This window comes from Ambystoma mexicanum, chromosome 2p (assembly GCF_040938575.1).
Source record: "Ambystoma mexicanum isolate Mex_15411 chromosome 2p, UKY_AmexF1_1, whole genome shotgun sequence".
NCBI lineage: Eukaryota > Metazoa > Chordata > Amphibia > Caudata > Ambystomatidae > Ambystoma > Ambystoma mexicanum.
This window is the reverse complement of record NC_090923.1, coordinates 989,137,422-989,164,886: the sequence shown is the minus strand read 5'-3', so window position 1 is coordinate 989,164,886 and position 27,465 is coordinate 989,137,422. Positions and strand designations below refer to the sequence as shown.

The window sequence follows — 27,465 nt, the reverse complement described above, 5'->3', positions numbered from 1 at the left end:
TAAAAATACTACATTGGCTACCAATAAAACGACGAATAAAATTCAAATCAATGTGCATCACGCACAGAGCAATACACAATCAAGGTGCCGCATTCCTGAGGGATAAATTAGAAATATTCAGGCAACAAGAACGCTCAGATCAAGCAACGACATCCGTCTGGAACCGAAACCCTACAGCAAAAGAAAACTTGGAGGATCCTCCTTCTCTCACCAGGCACCGAAAACTTGGAATGACTTACCAAAGGATTTACGGAACACAAGAAACCACCTACTATTCAGGAAACTGCTCAAATCCTGGCTCTTCAATGCCTAACCACAAGACCACCCACATTAACACACACACCGCTAAAACAACGATGAATGTAGAAACTGGTCCCGGTTCCCAACAAGCAATCGAATACAAACAGAGTTTAAGGAACGCACTCCACGACATATCATATTACATAATGAGAGACACCCACAAGAGGAAAACAGTGAAGACTGACTACATACTTGGTTACGAACACACCTGGTTAGAGTTGTGGAAATTAACAAGCGACACGCTTGGAACTGTGAATGGTGGCAGGTGCCAAGTTTGGCTGTGGATGTTGGCCCGCTCCGCATCTCAATTGGATGGGGGATTTTAGGCAGGTGCAACGCTTGGATGGAGTTGTGAGGGTTGGCAAGCGACACACTTGGAGCTGTGAATGGTGGCATGTGCAGCATTGAATGGAGTGGTGAATGTTATCGGATGCCACATTGGGATGGAGTTGTGGTTGCTGGACTGCGTCGCATATGTACGGATTTGTGAATACCAGCAAGTGCATTAAATACATTGTGATGCCTGGCCCGCTCCCCCAATCGGCAAGACTCTCAAGTCTGGATGTGGCCTCTGTCTCTGTTCGTTGTATGCTGGGGCCCACCTACGGTGGAGCCTGAACCCTTCTCCCACTGTGCAAGTCTCCCGTATCTGGGGATAGCCTCCGTCTTTGCATGCTGTACGGTGAGAAGTAGTTTATTGTGAAGTCCAGACCTCTTCACAACTTTGCGGGGCACTCATATCTAGATGTGGTATACACACCTGTCAATCGTACGCTGAAACTGAGCTTACTGTGGGACTAGCGCCTCTACCATCCGTGAAGGATTCCCAAAATAGAGGCATTTAGGCATACTGTGAAGACTAGATCATATAACGCACTAACCAAAAAGCTCAAACATTCTGCATACTTAACTCACTCAAGAACTCACACAACCACCTCCCGCACCGCAAACCGCATGCACTTCACCACCCGGCAACAACACATAAGCCACACCAACATCAATCCGATACTGGAACCAAACCTCAGCACACAGTGTATACCGAGCTGAAGCTGCCAACAGAACACCACTCCTCTCACCTACTTCCTCTTCTCCTTACTAACCCATCCTGTCTTCTCGTTTGCAGATCCGTCAGAGCGCCTGGGGACCACCTCTGTTGGTGACGGTGCGCGGTACAAATACCTTTAACATTTAACCCATCCTGAGCTACCGTCTGGTATTGCGTTGATGGTTCCATTCCTTTCCCACACACCCATTTCTCCCTTACATTCCCGCCACTTTTTTAGCAGCTTCCTCCTCTCCCTCGCTTTAACTCCAGTCCTGCTCATCCTTTACTCTGAGGTGGAGGCCTCTGTATGTATATTGTAAAAGCCTCTGGAAAAGGCACACATATGGCAGGGCATGTGTGTGGAGTCTCCGAGATGCAGATGGGGTAATTTTCTCCGATCAGGAGAACTTCTCCAATACCATGGTCGCTCTGAGGTTCCATTCAGCACTCACTAGTGTGTCTTCTGCAGCCTTCCATTTATTTGATAAACGGGTTGGACATTACAAATGCAGTAAAGAGAAGTGCCAGTCTGCACAGGATTCGCCAGCACGGCATGACAGACAGCATGGGAAGGCTTGCTTGTCCGTCTTCTCGTACAGTTTTTACAGATGAATACAGACAGGAATACAGTCTGCAAAAGATAAACAAAACCTGCAAGCTATGAGCCCTTAACATGAGTTTAGTAGTGCAGTAAATGTGCCGAACACATGTTTTATTGGACCAGTGAAAATAATGTACATATGGTAAAAATATACATCAGTTTGCACTGCAGGTCAACTCCATCACAGAGAAACTCATTTATGCAACCTGTTGTGGCATTGGTAGCACTTGTGTCTTTCGTCGCAATACAAACTTTGAGCACCGGCAGAGTCAGACAACAACCAGCTCAGGTTCTGTGCCTGTGATATTATGATATGTGGATTTTACAACTGTCCAGAAAGGTGGTTCAATGATCCATAGAGCCATCTTGCTTGCTTGTGCACTGTTCCAAAATGCCACCTACACTTTTGACAGCATGGAGACAATATGGAAGCAAAGAAGTTATCTGACAGAAAATGGGCAGTTTCAGAGAAATGTGGTATGTCAAAGGTTTACACTTACATACATGTTCCATCATAGCTGTACATTTCCCTGCGTACTCCTACCACAGACACTCCATGGCCAGTTTTATACTTGTGTAATCAGTGCAATTAGTGCTTTATGCCTGTACCCATTTACATTTGTAATTTTTTTTCTAACACCTTCTTGTTGGTTCATTTTGCCAGGAATAAATACAAATGCGTATAACTCGCCACTATACAGCCACAAGAGAATCGTTTTAGTCTAGATTTATACTTTGGTATATACAACATTTTGGTCACATATTGCCTGTAAGAATAAGCGTCAAAGTAAGTTAAAGCAAACATTGAACATTTGCCACTGCCTATTTTTCACAAGAACGAAGCCAACACACTAATTTTACATTCATACTAAAGTTAAACCAGATTGATTTGCAGGTGCTTGTTTTAACATCCCATTGCACCAAGCAATTTCCCCCGTATTTTAGTTTGAGACAGAAGTATTACTTCTCTGAGCTGTTATATGACCAAGCACAGTAATCTTCTGCAGCCCATTAGCTTGCCACAAACCGATGTAATACGACAAGGAGTGTTAATTCATACATAATCATGTGCAGAAGTAAACCTAGCTATTGCTATCAGACTGACAGAAAAGGAAGCAAAGAAAAACTGTGATGCACATAGCTATCAAGCAACGACAATGGCAGGAATGTGGGAAAGACAATTAATTACATATTCGATGCCACACTCCACACCAATAGTTTAGACATATGTGGCACAAAACTAAAATAAAAAAGGAGAGGCCATAAAGTTGAACTCCTGGCTGCATAGTGGAGACAGCAAGAGGAACCTTGACAGGCACCAAGAGGAGTGGGCCTTGAATGTGCTGTTGCAGCCACAGGAAACACACCATTTTTGTCATACTATTATATTGGTTGCTGGAACGTTGACAGAGGGGGAAGCAAGAGATCGTATAGACCCAGGCCCTGAATTTGTCTAGTAGTGACCCTACGTTTTTAAAACAGACAGGGAGTGGAAGAATCGACGTATATACCACACCATTTGATCAAGTGTGTCGACAGCTAGAAGGCCTCCATTTATAGGAGGAACCTTTGGTGCCACACTAGGCAGGACTCCGTGTGGGGCAGAGAAGTCAGTTGTGCCAAACCATTAGATAGATTGTATGTCCAGTGAGGAGTTCAATGCAGTGAAACAAAGTTGGTGTAGTATTTAAGGAGTGAGGTTGCCTAATGCAAAATGGAACGGAGGGGGAATTCTTTTGCTACAAACTGGCAACTAAATATGGCAGCACCAGACCAGTCAGACCAATTTCCCCCCAAAGGAACAGAGCATTGGAGCGCAGGGTGCAGGAGAAGCCAGAATCATCTACATGATGGCTACAAGGGAAAGAACACATATTGCATGAGTATTACACAAGTGGGGTAAATAATGAATGTCTTAGAGGGCAATGTTGCAGGGACTGGCCAGTTAAGAAAAAACAGCATTCTAACCAAAGATAACGTCCAGGTTAGAAGAGACCCAGTACTCTTACTTGGTGAAGTCTGACAGTATTTCCAACCAGTTGGGCAGGTGGGGGTGGGGGAGAGATGAAGATCCCACTTAGTTTATTTAAAAACAATATGACTGATAGAGCTGAACATAGAAGTGGATCCCTCATACTTTGACAGGCGCTACAGGGTAAAGAGCAAACCTGGGTAGGCAAGCCCACAAAATACAAATGTAACAGACATAGGAGACAGGATAGAAGTTTTTCAGAGGATAAGAACACCTGACTAATGAGTACAATATGCTGAAATATTTTGCTTGCCCTAGACCTGCCTTCCAAGGAATAAGAGAGGAAGAGATTGGGCACAATTAATAAAGTATAGCTACTGAATTTAGCAAAACTAAATTGCTGGGAACAAAAAGATTGGCCCATGTAAAGATCCCAAGGCAGATAAGGAGGGGCATGCATATTAAGTAATGCTTGTTAAATTAATTCTTTATTGAATTTGTTCAATACAGCCATAGGAGTCCTGTGTCGCCTGGGTAAGTACATTTGAGCTTGGGTTCACCAAACAGCGCTCTGTCAGTATCTTAGCTGTTCTATGGCTTTAGTAGGGCCATGCATATGTAGGCCATAGGGTCATGGTCTCTTGGCTACTGCTGTTGGAAGACACAAAAGAAGTCATGACTGTGGTGGTGAGTCCGGTGCTCCAGATAAGATTTTGAGGTGGGAGTATTTTACTCCCTATTTTTAAACTTTGAGGGTAAATGGAATTTTAAGAGAGTAAAAAGGACATTTCTCCTTTACAAGAGAGTAAAACGTATGTGACATCCAGCCAACGTGTGCAAAAGATGTATGGAAATCATTACGATGCGGCAGCTTTCTGCATTGTGGCAGAATACACCTTTCATGATTTCTCTAGCTTCAGAGAAATACACTCCGTTTCAGAGGCATTTATCCCTGACTTGCAATTACATCCATGCAGATAAAAATCAAAAGTATCCTTCTGGTTTCTTTCAAGTAACCTGACCTTTGCACTGCCCTCTGCTCAAAACTTGTGTGTAAATGTACACAGGAAAATAATAATGCTGTCGTATTTACAAGATTTTCATGCGTAAAAAGGCCTCGTACGCACCTTATCTGGAGGTCTGGGTGAGTCCATTTATACATTGTCCTCCATCCCTACACGTCAAGGCCCCTCGGCCCCACCCAGGTTCTCCATCTCTGGCCCGATTGTTTATGGGTCCTGCCCTAACGAGGATATGACTTGAAGGCCGTCGGCATCCTAAATCGCCTCCGAGACTCAGCCTTTTGGGGATCTTGGAGATCATAGGGAGTAAGGTAAGACTCAGGGAGGTGGTTTGGTTGGGGACTTACTGTCTCTGCTGTGTCGTGGGAACCGTCGTCCTACTGCCATCTCTTGGGGGCTGTGCAAGTCCAATCTACGCAACTGTTGCCCTGTCATTGTGGGAAGGTGTCGGGAAGCACCGTCGGGTGCTACGCACGCCTTTTGCCTTCTGTGAAAGGAGATGTTGCGTTCCATCAACCGTTCACAGAAGGCAGTGTACATAGGTTCCTTCCTTTAACAATGCAGCGCTCCTCAACACTGCTTTTAGACCTCCATGCAGGTCTGCGACTGCGTCGGGTGACGCTGCGTTCCTTTTGTCCTGTCTTTGCTCAGCCTTCTTCACCCTCCCCACCCTCCTAGTGAGTTGACTTCCTGATCGTACCTCCCCTGTGTTCACCCTACCCTCCAGCTCTTCCAGGATTCCCTCTCAGGAGACCCTCGTTCTCTACTTCAATTCTGGATTCACTCTACGGTGTGCACTGACTCCCTTACCTAGATTATTGGATCTCCTCGGGTCGTTCTCGTTCGTTGGGCCTGGATGGATTGCCGAATTGGGATTCTGGACCCGCTTCCTGGTTCTGGACCTGCAAAGACAAAATCACCAGGTACATATCAGTACATACATTCATCTCAATAATACCATGTATACAGATAGTTCTCTTTCCCTCTCCTGTATAGGGCTCTGGGGGTGATTGCGTCCAGAGGGTCCTTTCTTTCCCATGTCTGTCCTGGGGGTATTCTAGATCTCCCCGGTCAGCTTTTGGTGCACTGTGGATCGGTGGGGGTTACACAGAAAGACAATGCTGATAGAAGGGGGCTCTGCAGTACCATACCCGGTGTGTCTAGTCCTGGAAAGGCAGTTCACAATCCCTCTCAGAAGGTGACTAGTACGTCTTACTCACTCAACTGCCCGCTTTCTGACATATCCTCCCCGACCAGTCTGGACAAACAGTCAGGAGAGGCAGGTGGGACAGGTAGTTGACGTTGTACTACACTGCCTATGGTTAGTGGAGAATTGAAAACAAGAATGGCTGAAACAACCAAAGTTTCGAGGACTGGAGTCACAGTGTACAGTAAACCAAGTTAGAGGATGATCAGTACACAAATGTACATTTTCTTCATAGTAGGTAACACTGAAAGGGATTCTTCTTCCCACTTAGTGGGTAACATTCTTGTTTGTTGGTGGAGTATTTTAGTTTGTGCGGAAGCAGGTTTAGGTTGATGTGCAACATGGGATTCAGGTTGTCCATCGGTTCCGGGGGCGGAAACAAGTGCCTGAGGCGGGGTGTAGAATAACGGGAGTCTGGAAATACTGCTATTATATAAAACAGGGCACTTTTTTTAGGGCTTCCTTTAGGGATAGAAATGCTTGTTGAGCTGCTTTTTATGTGGCTTTCTAGGCTTTTGCAGAGGCTTTAAGCAAGTCAGTCCAAACTACACAAGGACAGCCGGCAGTACGCCGCATTTGGAAACCAGCATATTACTCCATTACTCCATAATACATATAAAACCAACTGACAAGTCTATAGGAGAAGGATTGTTCTAATGTTTAGAAAGGAGGAAATGTCATACAGAGTTTTTTTCGGTTTATTCCGATTCATATTGATTGCTTTGTAATTTCTGTAATTAATACTTATTTGATGGCGAGATATTATATATATATATATATATATGTTTTCCATTTTTATTAAGAGAATTTGAAAAAAAGAAGGTTTTTAAAACATGATACTTTTTCTGATATACCTAAAAATACTGCAACTTATGATGAACAACAATGTATAGTGAGTTTCCTATAGAAGTTGGAAAGCAGCCGCAAAAGGTATTTTTTGCTGCAATTGGATGGGGCCAAGTTGGGGATAAAGCACCCATGACATTAGACAAATTGAGGAATTAGGCCTTAACAGCTGACTTCACACGGTTGGGGAAGGATACATTTCCAGCTCCATTTTTTTACAGATGACGCAGTTCTTCTCTTTACCACTCCTTTGGGTTTAAAATTATCTTTGTCTTGCTTTCCCAAGAAGTGTGTGGAGTTTGGTTTAGAATTCAATTTAGGAAAAACAAAGGTCATGGTTTTCTGCCCAGAAAACTTGCGACACAAACCCTTATCTGTTATAGTGGGAGGAATAAACTTAGAGGAAGCGTCATGGTATGATTACTTGAGAATTCGATATGCCTCTGAATGGTGGTTCGGCTCTTCGTGTGGATAGGATTGTCTGGGGCTTGGCCAAGAACTATGGCTCACTGAAGATGTTTTTCTTCACACACAGGGGTGGCACAGTTGGCTCAGTGCTGGAAGTTTACAAAGTCCAAGGAAAAGCTGCCGCACTTTAAGGGGCAGAAACCTGGGGTGTATCAAGGGGAAAGAGTATTAATACAATTGAAAATAAGTTTGTCAAAAGTATTTTGTTATTGCCCCAAGGAGCCAGACAGCCTTGGTCCACATGGAGTGTAATCTGTGCCCCTTGGAAGTGGAGTTTGCTATGAGACCAGCTTTTTATTGGTTCAGAAGCTGGGAGAACCCAGCATCGAGTACATTTTGCGATGCCCTCTCCCAGGTGATGAATTGGAAGGGGGAGGTGTCTTCCATGGTTTGTTCATGTTAAGAATTCTCTGGTGGCCCTAGATCTTCAACATTGTTGGCTGAACCCTTCTTTGATTATCAAATCCGCAAAACTAGAGTTGAAAAAAGCCTGGGCAATTTGGAGGTCTAATAACATGAAAAGAGAATGCATGTCCTTGTCTAGGGGTCTGGACTACTTGGCTTTCAAACCGAGTATTGGGTACGAAAGCTACTTGGATATAATTACTCCAAATTATGCCCAGGCTTTGTATATTGAATTCAGATTGGTTGCACCACATAATAGGCAATTAAGCCCCGTTTGCTCTTTCCGATTACTTGTGTATTCCTGTACCCTCAAATAATCCAAAGAAGATACTACGCACTTTCTGCTCATATGTAAAGGTTTGAAGGACCCAAGGATAAAATATCTGAAACCATTGCTTGCTTTCCACAATGTATGCACCTTAAATGTTGCCAACCAATTGGTAAGAAAATCTGATGATTTAGAAACAGTTTACATTGTGCCTAAGTATATCCACCACGCCTGGCTAAGGAAACGTGCACGGACAGCACTTTAGAACGAATAGTACTATGTTGGCTAGGGTATCATGTTATAGGTTTATCTTAACATTTTTCAAACAGATTTTATCTTTTACATTTCTGTATAATGTGATGGCGTCATGAAGCAAGACCCAGAGAACAGACTTATATTTCAAATTAAAGCAAATTATTAAATTATGCTAAGGTGGGATTTCCCTATCGGAATAAAACGAAGGAAAGTCTGACTCAAATCGTTCCACTTGTAAGTCTGTCTGTGTCCACAAGTAATACTTGAACTCATCATTTAGACTATGAACATCCTTACACATTGTTAACCAGAAATGCAAAGTTCAGTGCCTCTTCCAGCTCTCAGATTTCTCTCCCCAAGTACAATATAGTCCCACAAAAGTCTCAAGATCACTGCTCTCGAGCTGCAAGCAACATAGTTCAAGTTAATCCCCAGGGTTCGCTTCCACAAGACTCATGCACCACAATTACAAACAAAAAGGGGAGGGTCTTGAGACCTCGCTCTCAAGACAACAGACAGGTTCTTCAGTCTCAGGGCTCCCTTGTCAAAGACTTCAGCTTCTCCTCTTGTAGTTGTTGTAGTTCGTTTGATCAGTTGGTTTTTCCAATATGGTGGGTCTTCAGTATTCAGGGCTCACTGGTCTAGGCGCAGTTGTTAGAACACACAGTCCACCAATTACAGGTCACACAACCAGGATCCCTGGGCTATTCAGCCCCCTTTGCCAGTTCCTTGGCACTTGCTCCTGTTTGCCAAGGGTTTCCCTAGGGTTTCCCTTGGTGTTTGTTCCTGTGCCCCATGGTGTTCCTTGGCACTTACTCCTATGTGGTTGTGCTTAATGTCGTTAGGTGGGCCTCCTAGTCTTGTATACAAGGTCCCACTCTTTTGGCTTCCTCTGTGTCGGCCTCTGGGGTTGTACTTCAATGTTCCTATTGGGTTTCACATGCAAATTACTATACAGTTTCAATATGTTTTGAAGATGAATTGCTCTCAATTCAATAGTTACTTGTGTTGCTTATGGTTAAAGTTTCGTTCGAAAAAACAAAACACTTGTGTATTCGAAATGCATTCTTGTTCTTGAAGTTCAAATATAAGTTTGCTTTCTGTTTGGTATTCAAAATGCACTTTTAGTTAAATATAGGCTGGCTTTCAGTTTGGTATTCAAAATGCAATTTTGTTGTTTAAATATAAATTTGCTTTCAATTCGGAATTCATACGTTTCGGAGCTCCCCGGTGTCTGCGTGTCCCTCCAACACTCACCAGAGGTCTGCTCCTTCGCCCGGCGGCTCCTGCTGTTTCCATTCCGCTTCTGGAGCCGGGAAACACTGCCGTCCCGTGCCCTTTTCGCCTGCCGGATACTTCTTGCCCCGGTTCCCCTTCTGCTTTCCAGTGGATGCGGACGGCGTCCTCTGTGATCCGAGTCTGCTGGCGTCCTGGTTTGGCATCCAGTCCCACCACAGCTGCTCCCAAGAAGAGCGGGTCCCCTGCTGGTCTCTGCTACGCCTGCCTACCTGCTTCTCACACTTCTGGAGCTCCTCCTTAATTTTATGTACCTGGAGCCTTCCAACAGGCTACAGGGGTGCCTGGTCAATTAGATCTGCCTGACCGTAGTTAGGAAGACATGCCCGACCTTCCCAATACTCGGAATTCAGCTTCCTCGTCCCAGTATCTAAGTGGTAAAAATGTGTGGTGTTCATTCCTCTTAGTCTCCTCATCACAGTACTGGCATATGCCACATTAGGGAAAGTTAGAGAAGCAGGCTTACAATAGCCCATAAAGCTGAGGTTAGGGTCAGGATGGTTGTTGGTAGGAAAGGGGGGATACCATGTCTCTCCCAAGGACACGTGTCACAACAACAGACGGTTCTTTGGGAGAAACGAAGTTGCAAACAATCTATTGGCATGAGCAATGGCTAAAAAGAAAGAACCAAGTGGGAACCCAGCGTACTATCTAACCCTCACGGAAGAAGACCCTGTCATTGGCGGGGTGCCTGACCCTGGATGGCATGTGGTGCAACGCCTATTTAATAGGGATAGATGTAGAGGGAAACTGTCCCTTATCTTAACCAATGTTATAGGGAACCTGAGTTGATAGGTGTCTTGAATCATTGAGGAGCAGCCAGTGATAAAAAACTGCTGCAGATGGCAAGACTGGTTATTAGATCATTGTCAAGACAGCTAATTTAGCTTTGCATGGACTATCCGGTGGCCGTGGGATTTAAATTCAATTTTGTATTCACCCTACTGCCTTTGTACCCAGGGTGTGTGCGAGCCGATGTCAATGGTGGTGGTTCTGCTGGTCTGGGAACACATGGAACATTGTCCGCATGGTGAATGACCTGTCGGAGGCTAAGTGTTCCATAGTGTGGACTGTATCTGGTGGGGGAGCTGGTTGCCTGAGGGTAGAGTTTTGACCAGTTTGTCTCTAACGTTCTGCCGCCTCTTCAGGGCAAAACGTGGTACTGGTAGAGGAAATGTCCCGGTATTGAGAATGGGCCAGAGTGTTTTTATTTATTTTTTGATTTTATTTAATAGAGGCGAATAGCTGAAAACAGCCATGAAGCCTTCAATGTTCTCTATTCTGTTGTGCTGTTTGAGAGTTACAGCCTGTGGAATGTTCCTGGCTCTTCTATAGGTTTGTTTAACAATCCTAGAAGGATTCACTGAGCTGTTGCTCGTGTCTTTGCCTGGGACGTGTAGTCAATAGTTTCGGTACATAGCCGCCGATAGCGGAGAAACTGTCCAAAGGGGAGATTTTCCTTCAGTGCTTGTGGGTGATAGCTAGAGTAGCATAGAAGGGAATTCCTATCTGTCGTCTTCTTGTAGACCTTGGATATTAAGCCTCTGTTGGATGTGAAATGGCTAGATCTAAAAAGTGTGTGTTGTGCCTGTCCATCTCTAGTGTGAATTTGAGATTCAGGTTCTGGTTGTTAAGCCACACATGGAAGGCATTCAGGTCGTCTCTTAACATCCAAGGTCTATGATGCTGGGCAGCCTTGTCACGTGCCCTGTGCTGTCAATGTTTCTAAAATTCACTCCCCTGTTTTTACTCTCACTTGGGGGCTAGTGAATAGTAAACAAATCCAATTTTGCATTGTGGGTCCGATCCCTATCCCCTCTAAGACTCTGAATAACCATCTCCACTCTACGGAGTCAAAGGCCTTAGTGGCGTCGAGACTCATCAGGGACAGTTCCTCTTCCGAATCACGAACCTGTGACATTACAAAATGTAGTCTCCTAATATTCAGAGAGGTGTTACGGCCCCCCACGAAACCACATTGGTCCGGGTGTATGATATCCAGAATCGCCTTCTCTAGCTGCAATGCAATTACCTTCCCCAGGATTTTTGTATCCACATTCAAGAGCGATATGGGTCTGTATGACCCACACAGAAGGGGACCCTTTTGGGGCTTCAAAATGACCATGATTAGCACCTCCCTCATCGATTCGGGGAGAACTCCCCGAGTAATACTCCACCGGTAAACCATCCGTACCAGGGCGATTTGCCTTTCTGCATGGTCTTCAGTGCCCACTCTATTTCGTCGACCTCTATAGGGGCTTCCAATGCTATTATCTGGGGTGTCGACAATTTAGGGATCCTTGATATTTCGACCAGATCTGACGCGTCCACCTCTGAATATGTACGCTCGCTCGAAAATAGTGATTTATAGTATTCCAGGAAGAATTCATTGAGCTCTTGTTGCGTAGTCACTCTAAAACCCTTATTGTTGGTAATATATGTGTAATTACACCCCTCGGTCGTTCCTTTCGGATCAACCACATCAAGTCGACCTGCTTTATCTCCTTCTCCATGTACCTTTTTGGTGTAGCTATCTTTATCGAATTTAGACTGGCTTCTCTATGTATAGCTGAGTCTTGATGGCCTCTGCCAAGTCCTGTCTTCGTTCCCCTCCCCCAGGTCAATCTCTGACCTTCTGATCACTTCCTCTGATTCTACCAATTTTCTTTCTAATGCCCACCATGTTGGAAATACATACCCCTCGTATTGTCACTTTAAGGGATTCCCATAGAATCCACATTCCTTCTTCCGATCCCTTGTTTGCTGTCAAGAAGGAGACCATCGCCCCTCTTATAGTTGCGTTGAAGGCCCAGTCTTTAAGTTGTTCTATCCCCAGTCTCCAAGTCGGTATTGTAGGACAGCGCCGACCAAATTGTAACATTGTGACCAGGGGGGCATGATCAGAGACCACCTTCCCCAGATTTTTGAAAGTAGACCTCGTTATCCGAGTTAGGAGCGTACAAATTCACTATACATAGTTTGTAACCCTCCAATGTGCCTCGGACTATAAATGTTCGTCCCTCGTCGTCCCCTTCTGTAGACTCCACCTGTAATGGTATGGCAGGGTTTACCCAGATAGGAACTCCCCTAGAATATGATAAGTATGTGGTGCCAACCAATATGCCTCCCCAGCTCCTGTGTAGTTCCCAGAGATCATCTGCGTTCAAGTGCGATTCCTGTATTAGCGCAATCTGAATACCGTGTCTTCGCATAAATTGCTTGACCTGGAAGCGCTTAGATTTCTTTCCCAGGCCTCGTACGTTCCATGTCCCTATTTTAGGTAACATTTACTCAGTTTGTTGTGTGTATTGTGTCCCAGTAGATCCCCCCAATATCGGGGTTAAGTCCCATCTTATCTGGCGACTCTGTTGCTTCCCCACCCTCTCAAGTGTAGGTGTTTTTTGCGTCTAAGATTAAAGTGGCTATCTGGTTATGTCGGTAGTATTGTGTTGTGTTGATGTGAGAATACGTTGTCGATCAATTTCGATGTATGCTGTTCTTGCTATTCACCTCCTTCAACTTTTTTTTTCCCTCCCCTATTCACTCCCCCACCCTCCCGGTTCTCACCCCTCCCAATTTCCCACATGTTCCCAACACATATCTTGCAGGAGCGAACGCCCAATTTAAACTGTGGCTAAAATCTGCTGTCAAACATCAAAAAAAGGAAAAAAAAAAAAGTGGGCTGCTTGATCCTGCTTCATCGGCGAGGTTAGTGGGGTCGCAGTCGGGGTTTTCAGTCTCAAATTTGGCTGTAGGGATCAAGGTTCCTGAAGGTCTTTTTCTCATGGTTCCTTATCCTTATGTACCATTGACGGCCTCAAAATGTTCCGAATTTATGGACCATTGTCAGTCACAGGCTTCTGTATCGTTCCGCTTTCCTGGGCTAGTGCCTCGGTCATTGGATTCCAACCAGGACCAGGCTTCTTTCGGCGTGAGGAAAAAGTGCAACCAGTCATCCGATAAGACCTATAGTTTAGCCGGGAAGTACATCATGTATCGTAGGCCCCGCTCCCAGAGTTTTTTTTCACTGAGTCGAAGGATCGCCTTTTCCTCTGTACCTCTTGAGTAAAATCTGGGAATATTAGGATCTGGGCATTCTCTATCTGGATGTTCCCCTGTTTTTTGGCCCCCTGTAGGGTCGCATTGCTATCTCTAAAATTAAGCAGTTTGGCTATTATGGCCCTTGGGGGGGGGGGCTCCCGGAGGCGGGGGACGACCGGGCACCCTATGTGTTCTCTCCACGGTGAACAGCTTGGAGAGGCGGCAGGGCCACAGATCGTCTAGAACAATCTTCTACACAAACAGTTCTACAGTCTCCCTCCATTCGCTCCGGGACCCCCACCAGACGCATGTTACACTTCTAGACAGCCCTTCGGCATCTTCAGCTCCCTCTTCAAGGGTTTTCATGGCCGCCACGAGGACTTGGGTCTTATTGCGCATAGTGTCAACTACATCTTCCAGATCACTTATCCGTTGCTCCGCCGTTGCCACTCTTACATTCACCTTCCCCAGGTCTGCTCGTACCAGCGACACATCCACCCCCACCTCTTGGATTCTGGTTTCCAGCACTTTCCGAGTGTCTTGAAACGCTGTCATAAGTTTCTCCAAAATCACTTCACCCGTGTCCTCCACTGTACTAGTATCTCCCTCTTGCTGGTCAGGAGTTTGTTTGGACGATTTAGACTTGGCACCTACATATGACATCTTTTGCTGGCCTTTCACCATGTTTGCAGGTGCTCGTATAGTTAGTCCACAGCTGATGTATCCCTTGGGGTTCCTCTTCAATCCTGATCACCTCTCGGGTCTACTGAGATTTGCTTGCGACTGCCGTACAGATGTATTTTGGATTTTCTATTGCTTAGGTCCTTCTTTATTCAATGCCTCAGTGCTTTCTCAGTTAATGTGGACTGATTGCCTTGGTCAATAGGCTGGATGGGGCATACGTGTTTGAGAGGGATCTATTAAGAGTTTCCCTTCAGGCGGTTGCTGGTTATCCGCTTAGATTGTTGTCCTCTTTGTCCGCCTGTGACCGTGACCCTCTCAGAGTTTCCCCTGATAGATTAGGGGGCTCCCCTGATTCTATTCATACAGATCACTCCTCTCCTCCTAGTCAAGGGTACACGATCGTGGCGCTTAACCTTGCTCCTCCTCTCGGATTATGACTCCTTAACCTCAATTGCAGTAGCCACTTACTTGCTCCGAACAGTATTGTGTGGGTTCCCTCGTTCGGAAGCGATGTTGCAGCTTCCGTGCTAACGCGGCACCGTCACCCACATGTATGGACTTCCCTCCGGTCGGCACCCGTGCAATCTCTTTCGTCGCCCGGAGGCAACCCTGATACGCGAGCACCGCAAAGGTGCAGGTGTCTTCAGCGGGGTTCCCGACTCCCCCAAATGTCTCCGCTAAGTCCGACATGGAAGGCAGGCTATCATTCCTACCCGGCGTCCGCTGCCGTACTCTGCCGATATTTTCCAAGGCTGTCTCAGCAGTCAGAATCTTACTTTGTTTCCGCAAATTCGGCAAGATGGCGTTAGTGTCGGGTGTTTCACGCGCCAAAGTGGATTTTAATGCGGTCTGGCGTCGCCTCCCCTCACTGAAGTGATCATTGTGTGAAGGGGACACTCAGGAAACTTGTGTTGAGCTGTTGGCACATTATAGCAGCCAATTCCAGGATATTTAAACAGGATTCACGGCGGCCTCAGCAGAGCTCCGAGGATTAGGTCTACATCCTTGCGCTTCTCCTCAGCGCCCCCCAGAATGGAGGAATTGAGCAGCGAATTGTCAAGATATTGCACCCAATTGGTCCCCAGCTACACTTTCATATCCACCACCCAATCCAAAAAGCTGTACTGAGCATTGGGTTGATTGCGTAGGAAATGTATATTTATTTTAACGTGCGCTCCCGAGGAGTATGCACAGAGCAAGAGAGTCTCTGCTATATTTGTAAGGTGTGGGTGCCCAAGGATGATTTTGACAGGGCGAGGAAAGCTAGGTTAGTTAATTAATTAACTAAAGGGAGAATGTTGGGATGCAAGTGCAACATCCCAAACAGGGGAGGTGGTACAGACTGCTTAAATTATATTAGCAAGGCGATCTGGTCATTTAGTGTCAGCATTATTGCTGTTTGGTTTAGCTTGTCTGCACACATGCAGTTAGCTTTAACACACTTAAGAGAGCATTACACAGTGAAAGGAGGAGCAGCAACAATATTGCAGATTACATTTTGAGTTTATGCCCAGGATATTTTAAGGGCTTTGTAGCTAGCATTAGTGAATTAAGTGTGCTTTGTTTGTATTTAAAGAGAACTATGTTGGTTTGGTAGTTGAGCGTCCCCACTTCCCTCGGCTGATGTGGCACGTAGTGTAAACATTAAAGTAGGGTAGATGACCTACCTCACAGTGCTGCGCTACTGTTGAAAGATGCCAGCCCAAATGCCGGCTACCCACACTCTGCGCTGCGCTCTCCTGCTCTCGAGCTAGGTCAGCGCTTTAAACAATAAAAAATATTTACAAAATAAATAAAGTGGATTTCTTTTTAGTAACATAAGGGCTGTCGGTCACGTTAGCAAGAGTTCTGCCATTTAGAATTAGAGGTTGTAGCTTCTGTTAGAATATTAGGCTGCATTTTGGAGATTCTGTTCTGCTCATTTAATTAGATTTTATCCATGTTTCACCCAACCAGTGTTTAGGCAACCAAGGTCCCAGGAGGAAGGGGGAATCACTGCATAGATAGTTGATGGTAGCAGGCTGGGCCGTCCACAGAGTACATTATATAGGATATCTGTGTACTTTCCTGCCAGGTTTTCACTCTTCTTCTCGTGATCAACACAGTCGTTTTGCTAGTCCTGACATGTATTTCTATCAGATATTTCCTATACAATATTCAGCTTGTCCTTGCCTGGTGTACTTCCCTACAAGGACTTGCTCTTATGCACAAACTTGCAACTGCCTGGTATACTCTCCTGCCAGGACTTTCTTAGATGCACACACTTGCAACTGCCTGGTATATTATCCTGCCAGGACTTCTCTTACATTATTGCAAACGCTCACAAACTTGATGAAAGTCATGTGCTTTTCTTCCGTTCTCCCTTTTAATTAAATGCTCTTGCTCTTTCTCTCCCAGATGCTGCATTAATACTTTTGGCATGTCTGCCAATACGCCCCGGGGTCCCCGCTTCCCTTGGGAGGACTCACTGGCTCTGGCTGACGTTGTCTACTTCTCCTGCGGCAAGCCGGTAACGGCTGTTCCTTCTCTGTTGCTGCATCTGTTTCTCAGCTTTTCTAACTCTTGTGGTCCCTGCTGGGCTCTTCGGATTTGTGTCTTCAGGCTTCGGTAAGGCAACAGCTGGGTCAAGCAGAAATGAGCGCTGGCGCTTACCTGTGCGCGAAGACCATTGAGGCGCCACGTTGTCCCCGGCAGTTCAAATAATAGGGTGTACCAAAAACCCACCCTAGACCTGCATACTGAATAAGTAACTAATCGGAGGCTGGACGAAGGGTAGGTCTTCCTGCACCACCAGAAGGTGCCCCAGATTAAGGTGGTGTAGAAACAGTGGCAGGCACTGGAATGTGGAAACACAATGGCATAGTAGAACAAGGAGAAAAGGTCAGGAGGAAACCAGGACTGAAGAGAATGAGGCCAGGGTGAAGGCCAGAGCAGCAGAGCACCACAGAGCGGGTGAACGGAGGGAAGAGAAAAAGCAAGGGAGCACTGACTGTTCTGTTATGCCACTATGCGATGACATGGCTGTTTGGGCCTGGTTGCCCCGCAACGATGTGCCGGCGTGCGTGCCTGATCGGCAGATGACGTATCATCCCCGGGAGCCAAGGCAAAACATGGTGGCGTCCCGTTATACTGGGAACTTCCGTCCAAGGGGCAGACTTCACCACTGCATGCCCGGGGACAGCAGATGCGAGGAAGGGCGCAAGAAGGCAAGAGCTGTGCCGTAATGGCAACCGCAAACGTGCATAAATACACCAACCGCCCGGTCCGCGACCACAGAGCCAAGAGGGATTCCGGTGCATGACAGACTGCTCCCAAACACCTACAAACGCCCGGGAGCCCTCCATTGGCTTCTGGCATTCTCGCAGCATGTTCCCTCTCGCGGTCAGCTTCCCTTTCTTTGGCTCCCGAGCTGATTGGCTGCCCGGCACTCTCTCGAGCCTTGCAGTCTCTCGGCCTGTACCCAGAGAAGCAGCTTTCTATCTCCAGCTATGCGCCACAGTCAGCTGTGGCTGCTGTTTAAATCTCTCGGCTACAGGTATGCACTCTGTAAGGAACTCATGGTGGCAACAGTAAAGACAGACACAAGTGGTCACAGTTCAAGGGTGTTTATTAAACCGTATGCAGGTTGGAAAAAACGCCTAATCTAAATCTAAGATGGGAGCGTCGACCATCAAATGAGAAATAAGGCAGTACTTGCTGCATCGTGGCAAATAAAAAGGGCCTATACTACGAAACCTATTGCCAAACCTTACAACTAATACAAAAAGGGTGTGGAGTGGTTTTCAAGAAAAGAAAGAAGTGTTCACAAAAGAATGTGTCCGGAAGCAGTGGCTCAGGTCTCCCTTCCCCACGTTTTGAGCATGGGGTAAGGTGGGACTTGGGAGCATAGCACACACTTGAACTTTCCCAGCAGGAGTCGACAGTTCCACTTGCAGCTATCAAGACCGTCGAAGGCCAAGTCTCGTTTCTCTTTAAAGTCTCTTGCCTTCGAGGGCCTGAGGTATTCAATAATAAAAACAAACAGTTCCTTCAACAATGAAAGTTCGTTTTCCTGGTTTTACTTAAGGTGAGGATTCTTCACCCCTAGGTCCCACTCTTCTGGGCGTCGACCCGTGTTCCTTTGTGGTTTTTGGTGATCGGTTTTCACCCCTTGTATCTCCCTCTTCCGGGTTTGGATCCTAAATTGTAGATGTCGATATCAAGACCTCTGGGGTTATGGTTTCCTGGTCCTGCGGGCCTGATATGTTTATTAAGAAAAACAACAAACTCATCCAGAACAGGACTGCGAGACAAGTTTTGTTCTACGTATATTTAGGGTGATGGAGTCACCGCTGGGTCCCCCTCTTCCGGGCGCTGACCCTTTACAAATTGCACTCCATAAATCAAATACAGTTATTTTTCTTAATAGAGCTTTGATGATGGCTACACCCATGGATCTCCCTCGTTCGGGCTCGGACCCCTCTTGACTGTTAGCCTCCCTCCACCGGGTTCACTATGCCCTTTTCCTTCCTTCACAACTCTTAATGTCTTTTTAAACAGTTCTAGTGGAGATCCCTTGGTCGGGTTCACTCATGTCAACACACTGTTTCTTGGGACTTTAGACTTTGCCCCCTTCTCGTCAGCATCCCTCCTCCGGGTTTACACTTGACAACATCACCTTCACATTCACATTCACTTTCAGTGGTTACTGGATTCACTTCCCTTGCTTTCTCATATGGCAGGATTCACTTCATTTGCTTTCTTTGGTGTCTCTCCTAGTCAGCCTCTCGATATTTGCTGCCTTTCTCCACCTCTTGAACTGCCGGGCCTGGATAGCTGTCTCGACGTGCGGTCTGCCTTGTTCATACTGTGCCCTCTTGCAACACCTTTTATCCCTGTAGGGAAGGGAAAGGGCCGTCAGGTATGAGTGGTTCAGATCACTTGCCCGACTTTGCCTGCCCCTTGTATTGGGACATGTCAGGTAAATGGGTTTCACATTAGTCCTTTGTGTGTTATATGTCGGGCGAAGGGGGGGGGGGGGGGTAGAGTTTCTGAAAGTTCTGCATGGTATGACGGGAAAGAGGGGTTACAAGGAATGATAACCCTCATATTGGTGATCTCGGAAGGGTAGGTTTTGTAGGGTTTGTGAAATGAGGAGGGTTTGCGGAGCAAAAGGGAATAACTGAGACTGACATAAACAAGGGGGATTGTGGGAACAGTAGTTGTTTATCATTTTACGTTGGGTTTCCGGGAAAGAATAACCAGAGGGACGGGACAGAAAATAAATGGGAGAATTTGGGTATGGTGTAGCAAGTAGGGAGTCTGAGGATCTTCGGGTGCAGGCGGATTAGAGATGTTGGGGGATTGGCTCTGGACAGAGGGTTCATTGATCTGGGTAGGAGGAATTTAATGGGAGGATGCAAGGTATAATATGATATGGCATTTATAACGCACTTATAAACAAGTGTTTCAAGGCGTGACGAGGAAAATGGAGGGAAACAGAGGGAGGACAGAGACAGCAATCTTACTAGGCCAGGTGACATTGAGATCGCGCAAATGGAGGGGAGGGGAAAGTGCCAGGGGAGGGGGGCACTGCTGTTCATGGGATCATAATAACAAGAAGTGCGGCCAGCAGGTGCAAGGGTAAGGGTAAGTAAAGACAGCAGGTGTCCAATAAGTGCAGGTAGGGGGACTAGTGGGTTACAGATACAGACCCAATTGCAAGGGTTGCCAGGAGGCAGTGCGGGTGTGCAATTGGGCGGGCAGGGACCTGGGCCCGAAATCAGAGGGTAGCCAGGTGACCAGTGCAGTATCAGACAGGAGATCAGCAGGGGAGAGGAAGAGAGAAGACAGAAGCAAAAAGGAAGGTATGGAGGTGCTTCCGGAACCCGAGATGGTTCTCCTCAAGATTCAGAGAGGCAGGGAGGCTGTTCCAGAGGGAGGCCCAAGCCGATGAAAGAGATCTACCCCCAACTCATTGCTTGGAGAAGCGTCTGCCCCCGAGGGAGTTCGAGGAGCGGAGAGCTCGAGTAGGAAGGTATTTTTTTTATTTTTTTTTTGTGTTTGATTCATCATAGAACCTTTACAATTTACAAATTCATTTAGAAAAATATACAGAATGTTCTTTACCTTTTAAAATACTTGCTAATTCATACAATAATTGTTTTACCTAACAGAAAATATGCTTGTTTCAAACTAATATAACACAATCTTTTTTTGTTTAAATAACATCAAGAATCCAGTTCAGAGCTGCAATCTGTTCAACTAGCACTTCAAGAAATTTCGTTACACTGATAAGTAGCTATATACTATTCCCCCACATACATTTGCTCCATAGTGTTGATCTCGAGAGTTCCGAACCAGAGTGCCAATGGCTCCCAAAATGCTTAATTCTAAGCACCTCAAAGTGTATACAATACATCACTAAATGTTTTAGAGACTCAACTGTGTTGGCAACATGACAGAATCGACATTCCATACTTAGGTTCCCAAACTTTTCCTTATGCACAGTCCATTTACCAATGCGGTCATATGTGCAAAATTGATTTAATCGAAAGCGCATATATAGATCCTTGCAACAAAGCATGGTAATTGGAGGATATATCTGGGCAAATCACAAATTTTTCTTCTATATACAGCGTATTCTTTATATGCTTTGTAATTTCCTATACGATCTGATTGCAAGCACCAGCTCAATAATTGGAATTTCCGCCTATTAGCAGGTAAACATAGTATAAGATCTCCCTTGGATATATTTGTCACTTCTAAATTCAGATCCATTTTATTTACAAATTTGGATAGGTCGGGTATAGATCTTAGATCGATCATTTTGTTAAGATCAACATAAAGAGAATTCCTTGGGGGACTCAACATTTTCCTGTAATTATTTAACAGCCTCCAATTTGGTTTGGCCGATAGAGGTAATAGTCCTAGTTCATGCCGAATTATATCATTAGGGATAGAATTCGCTAAACCCAGTACCTTTTTCCATAATTTTCCTTGAGTCATGTCTAACATGTCATCCATCTCTACAGTACATATGTAAAGTATATATAAAATACACGTTTCGATTTTTAACAAATAGAATTGAATTATAGGGATTAAAGAAAAAGTACAATATTTACGATATAAAATACACATTTGCGAGGTCAAAGGTTTTATTTTTTCCTCGAGAAGCTGTTTCCACTATATTTTGGAATTCTGGTCGGTGAGTGTGTATCCAAGGTATCGTATATCCTTAGCCACCTCGAGCTCTACCATCCCAATTGACCAATTACATTTCTTAGTTTTTTTCTTCCCTTCGGCAAAGATTATAATCTTCGATTTAGCTTTTTTAATCTTTAAATTATGATCTTCCGCAAAGAGATAGAAGGCATTTAACTTGTTCTGCACCCCAAACAGAGTTTTGCCGAATAACAATAGGTCATCCGCAAAGCTTATGCAGTGTAATTTAGGGTGACCAAGGCCTGCAAGATAAGTCATTATGTCCTTCCATATGATATCAGTGTGCGAAAGATAAAGATTAAATAAAACCGCAGCCAAAGAACAGCCTTGTTTCAACCCAATTTCTGTTAGAATCGGTTGCGTTAGGGTTCCTATTTTGTTGACACGTACGCTATAATATGTCTTTGACTGCAGTAATCAGTGCTCCAGATAAGATTTTGAGGTGGGAGTATTTTACTCCCTATTTTTAAACTCTGAGAGTAAATGTGATTTTAAGAGAGTAAAAATGACTTTTCTCCTTTGCAAGAGAGTAAAATGTATGCGACATCCAGGCGACGTGTGCAAAATCTGTATGCAAATCATTACTGTACGGTAGCTTTCTGCATTGTGACAGAAGACTCCTTTCAATATTTCTCTAAGGTCTGGCCATTTGATCTCTCCTGTATGTATTTAAATGTTGAAATCACAAAAACCTAGCCAATTACATAGTAAAGAAAACATGAATTGTATTGTGCGTTTTGAGATTCAATAGCAAAATTGTCTTTTGAAGTTTAACAAAAGTCCTCATTTCCTGGAGCTATTACTACCTAATGGTATGCCAATGTTATGATACAATAGTGCATAGAGGCAAGGACTCCATGCTAAATTCTATATCTAATTTAATGTTCAAATGGTTATTTATATAGCGCGTTTGGCAAAGGGCTGTACATAGAACATATTTATCACAATTTTCAACAAACCAAAGCCGACACTTATCGACCTCGAAAGGCTGAGTTGGCCTTGCCAGGTTTCGAACCTGCAACCTACAGATCACGCACAGATTGCAGCACCGAGTGCTCAACCGGCTGAGCTATCTTATTGGCTAACATCCTTCAGAGGTCGGTTAACTGAGTATCGACTGAGGTATAATAATCACAGTACCTAGATGTTGGACAAACCATTCATGAGAAGCGCTACATAAAGTTAAATGCCTCTCCGGATTATCACTGACAGGTTTTGCTGAGTTTCTATTTCAATTACCAATGTAACTTTATTTTTATTTTTTTTGTACAGCGCTCGCACTTCCCGGAGAGGTAGGTTTTTGATGATTTCATTGTAGTCTTGAAGATTTGAGAGGCTAAAACACCTGTGCTTGGTGTAATGATAATCACTCACCCTTGAGCAAAGACTGCTGCTACTGACCATTTATAGTAACGTACCCCATTGACTGCAAGGTTGAATGGATGTAAACTAGACTGTGCATAGTCATCATTTTACACACTGTTTTTATAATTAGAGTGTATATTAAATAATACGTGTAAAAATGCTGCGTCTCCACATGATTATGCAAACAGCACCGGAACTCTGAAAAATACAATTGTGCAATGCTGGTTTGCTTTCACTGGAAAAAAGTATAATTTGTTACAAAATATTAATTCTCAATTGCAACTGTTTTCCATCTTATTAATTATACAATCCTAAAATTCTAGGAAAATAATATGCACAGTGCTTCTGTTTGCTCCATGAGCATCAACACAGCACAAGCCGAATGGAAAGAAACCATTCCTTTTATCACAGTCTGCAGTTTCTTTTTTTGAAAGACTTCAGAGAAATACATTCTGTTTCAGATGTGGCTTGCAATTACATCCATGTAGATAAAAAAAAAAATCAAAAGAAGCCTTCTGGTTGCTGTCAAGTAACCTGGCCTTAGCACTGCCCTCTGCCTTAAGCCTGTGTGTAAATGTACACAGGAAAATAATAAAGCTGTCGTATTTACAAGATTTTCATGCGTTAAAAGGCTGGGTACGCACCTTATCTGGAGGCCTGGCAGATACTATCAAGGCAATTAGATGTACAGGGATCCCCATATGAATCATTATATTCCAAAGTTTTGATCTTATAACAGTGTCAAATGCACCGCTTAAATCAAGCGCAGCTATATAGACTGCTTCTGTTCCCTTTCGTTTGACACTGTAGGAACGATAGAATAGTGGCATTAAGTGTACACCCCATAGCTTTCCAGAAACCTATCTGAAATTTGGAGAGGGTATCATTCCTAAAACGAAAATCCAGTAATTCCTTTAGAATTAACTGTGAGAAGACCTTCGGGGAGGCATCCGTTAGTGCTATCGGTCTAAAGTTTAAGGGATTATTCATTGCACCTTTCTTATATATCGGCACTATTATGGCAGAGCACCACGAACTTAGAATTTGTTTGGAGGCGAATATAGTGTCAAATTTTAGTTTGAGAATCCTTGCCCATAGATAAGGATCTAGTTTTATTACACATGAGGGGATCCCATCTGGCCCTGATGCTTTAGATTCCTTTAGTTTCGCTATTGCATCTATTATGTCCTCTACAGACCATGGACATTGCTCCAAAATGAACTCTGAGTAATCCGGAAATGATTCTGTATAAAATAATTTGGGCAATTCCAATTTTTCAGTAATATGTTTTACCCAAGTGGAAGCTAAAATGGATGGCTCGTTCAAGGCGTCAGGAGCATTCAGAGTTCTGATTAGAGTCCATATATTTCTAGTATCATGAGCCAAGATGTTATGCATCATGTGTTGATTGTCCTTGAAAGCAGTAGCGTGCCTAAATTCGTTAATCTGTTTCTTATACGATTAAATTAATAACCTTCTTTTCAGTACAATATGCATCATGACCTAGATTCAATCTAGTTAATTTCCTCACATTACAATTTTATATAATTTTTAAGTTATGAATACTTAGGTCAAATGCATGTCTGTGTTCCTTTGAAGTTGTAATCAGCTTATTATCCTGAGCAATTTTCAACATATATGCCTGAATGTTGTTGCTTAACTTAGCTTCAATTTCTGTGCTCACATACAAAGGATTCCGGCTAATGGATACAAAGAGCACATCCTCCGTGATTTCGTTAATCAGTCTCTTACAGGTGTGCTGGTTCCATCTTATTGACAGACCAGGCCTGTCAATCTCGATCAGTCCAAGCGTCACCTCAGAATCAAGGCTCCAATTGCTGATATTTAAACTGATGGAGATGGCTGAATGGTCCCCATACTCAGTTTAAAATTTGCTTTGGTTTACAAATATTACAAATAAAAGTGAAAATAAAGAAATGATCTATATAGGAACAAAGGTCACCCCGCCTTCAAATAGAGAGATTTAAACTCGGCAGGGGCTCCACCAATTGCATGTCTCATCCCAAAAAGTATCTTACCCACTTTTGTCCATTTTTTATAGTCAAGGGTACCTTATTCTTTTCCGTACTCACTTAGTGCACTGGCTCTTATAGCAGGAGGAGTTAAAATCACCACCTATTATAATCCCCACTTGCTTTGTACTTACAAATAAACCTTCCAAGGTTCCATCTAGTATATTCACAATTTGGTCCCAGGTAATTAAAGACTTGTTCCAATATATACAGATGAATACCAAGACTAAATCTTGTGTGTTGCATGGTTTCAATTGTAGTACCATTATACTTGCATCTTTATACAATAGCCTCAGATTTACATGTATTGCTTACAAGTATTGCTAGACCACCAGAGGGCCTACCCTTTATCCCTCTAGTAGCTTCCAACGAGTAGCAACTATATCCAGCAATGTTAAAAGAAGACATATGCATCGTCTCTTGGAGAAGAATAATTTCAGGACATTTACCTGGATCATTTTTGCCAAACCACCGTAGAAAGTTTGCCAAGCCACAACAATTCCATAACGTGACTCTAAAAGGACCCTTGCTACGCTAACGTATCTACGTTAGCCTTCACAGGTGGACATGCTGTTCCACTTGGACCTGGTGTAACCCCATTAAGCTAATGCTAACAATTGCTTCAGCGTATCTGCACTAATGTTGAGCTGTGGCACCATTTGTAAAGTCGCTTCTTTTTTGCTTTCAGTTACAGGAGGAGTTTCCAGGAATTCCTTCGCATCTTTTACATTCCTAAATACAACTGGGACGAGACCAAGTGCAATAAAGTTTTCCCTCTGTTCCCATACCATCCTCATGATTATCATAGACTGGAAACCACATATCATACGGTGGTTGCAATTGGTAGCAAGCCGTATCCATTCAAGATCATCGGAGCATAGGGTTCTTAATGGGGGAATTGCTTGGAAAGTTTTCAACATAAATGTTCTATTCAGGCTAGTCTTACCATTCATTTCCACATTGCTTTGCCATCCCATGATAACCGGCATTCCTGAAACCAATTTCTCCTCACAGGTCACTTTCTTTGTTCCTGACTCAAGTTTGCGTTCCTCTTTGTAATCTTCTTGTTCTACTTCCTCCTCATTCTCATTTGGTGTAATATTAGGACTTATCATATCGCCGGAGGGTTGCTTCTTTAACTTGTCCATCGGTGTAAGCCCTACCTCAGGGGATCCCTCCTCTTTTCCATCCACAAAACCCATCTTTTCTTCCTCTCCTTGATTGTCTCTACCAACCATTCCTATAATCCAAGGCTCGCCCATCGGCTCACTCCTGCCAATAGTATTGCTACTAGGGTTAATGTTCTTAGACGGGATTTTTGATTTTATTCTAATTTTTTTTATGGTTTACTGGGTAGAATTGAGATAGAGCAGTTTGGACACCTGAAGTACCGATACCAACTGGTACATGCTGTCCCTTTTTTTGAGGCTGGGGATTTTTTTCATTACTAAGATTCACCCCAACATGACCAGGTCCTGCATTCAGGTGTTTAGTCTTTTGTGTACATTTTTTCGGAGGTAGGGGAACTTTCTCGCAACCCTCCGAAATGAGGTCCAAGTGAACCTTAGACTCCTCGTCCAGTTGGTGGAGATCAATACCATTCTCCTCATCCTGGTTCTGTACCACTGCTTTCCGCGAGTTAATGGGTGCGGCCTCAAAGATGTTTTTTATTTGTAGGTTTGATTTTTTTTCTTGCATTTTTGGACTTGTTATTCTTCGCCTCCCTTTTCTGTGCTCTAGCTATGGTTCTTCTTTCTCTCCTAGTAAGCACCACAGTCTGCTTTTCACTCTCACTTTCAAGATCAGAATCAATCATACTTCCACACATCTCTTCCTTTATGTCATCAGAGAGATCAATCAAATCCAAAAGCACTGAGGGACTATCAGATTCTTCTCTCGCGGGCATCAGTTCCTGCTTCGGTGAGTATGGGCTTGCAATCCCATTATCACTTTCACCCGAGATAGATTTCTTGACTGCCTCCATGTCCATTTGTATTTGCTGAATTGCACTGCCCAAGGCTCCTATTGATTCTAGAGCAAGATTATTAAATTTCATTTCAGAGTTCGAGTTACTGCCTATGGGTACAGCGCCAATTTCAGCAAATGATTTTATTTCCACATTTACCATTCTTTCATCTCCAGGGGTTTGTGTGGAGTTATCCTTAAGGGATACTCCCATTTTATTGCCCACTTGTAAGGTAGACACAGCTTCACAAGTGAATAGGAGTCCCTCTACTTTGTTTATCTTACATAGCAGTTCGGTCACATTCGCTCTTAGGTCACTTAATTCACAATGGGTTCTTTCATGGCCCTTATCGAGCAAGTCTAGAATCCTAGATAGAACCAGAAAGTCTGCACCAAACCCCGGGGCATCCCGGGCACGTAGATCTAATTCCTCTTCCTGCCTCGCATATCTACGCACTTCTTCTTTGGGGGGATTCCTATCTTTTGTGC

At 44.2% G+C, this 27,465-nt stretch overlaps 1 protein-coding gene across 2 annotated transcripts in view; it reads right to left on the bottom strand.

The window, feature by feature from the left end:
* EIF1AD (eukaryotic translation initiation factor 1A domain containing) overlaps window positions 1-27,465 on the bottom strand; it is a 505,590-nt gene that overhangs the window by 462,681 nt on the left and 15,444 nt on the right. For both annotated transcript variants that reach the window (XM_069644800.1, XM_069644799.1), the window contains exon 2: window positions 5,751-5,842. The gene's annotated coding sequence lies outside the window, so the exon portion shown is untranslated. The remainder of the gene's footprint in view (window positions 1-5,750; window positions 5,843-27,465) is intronic.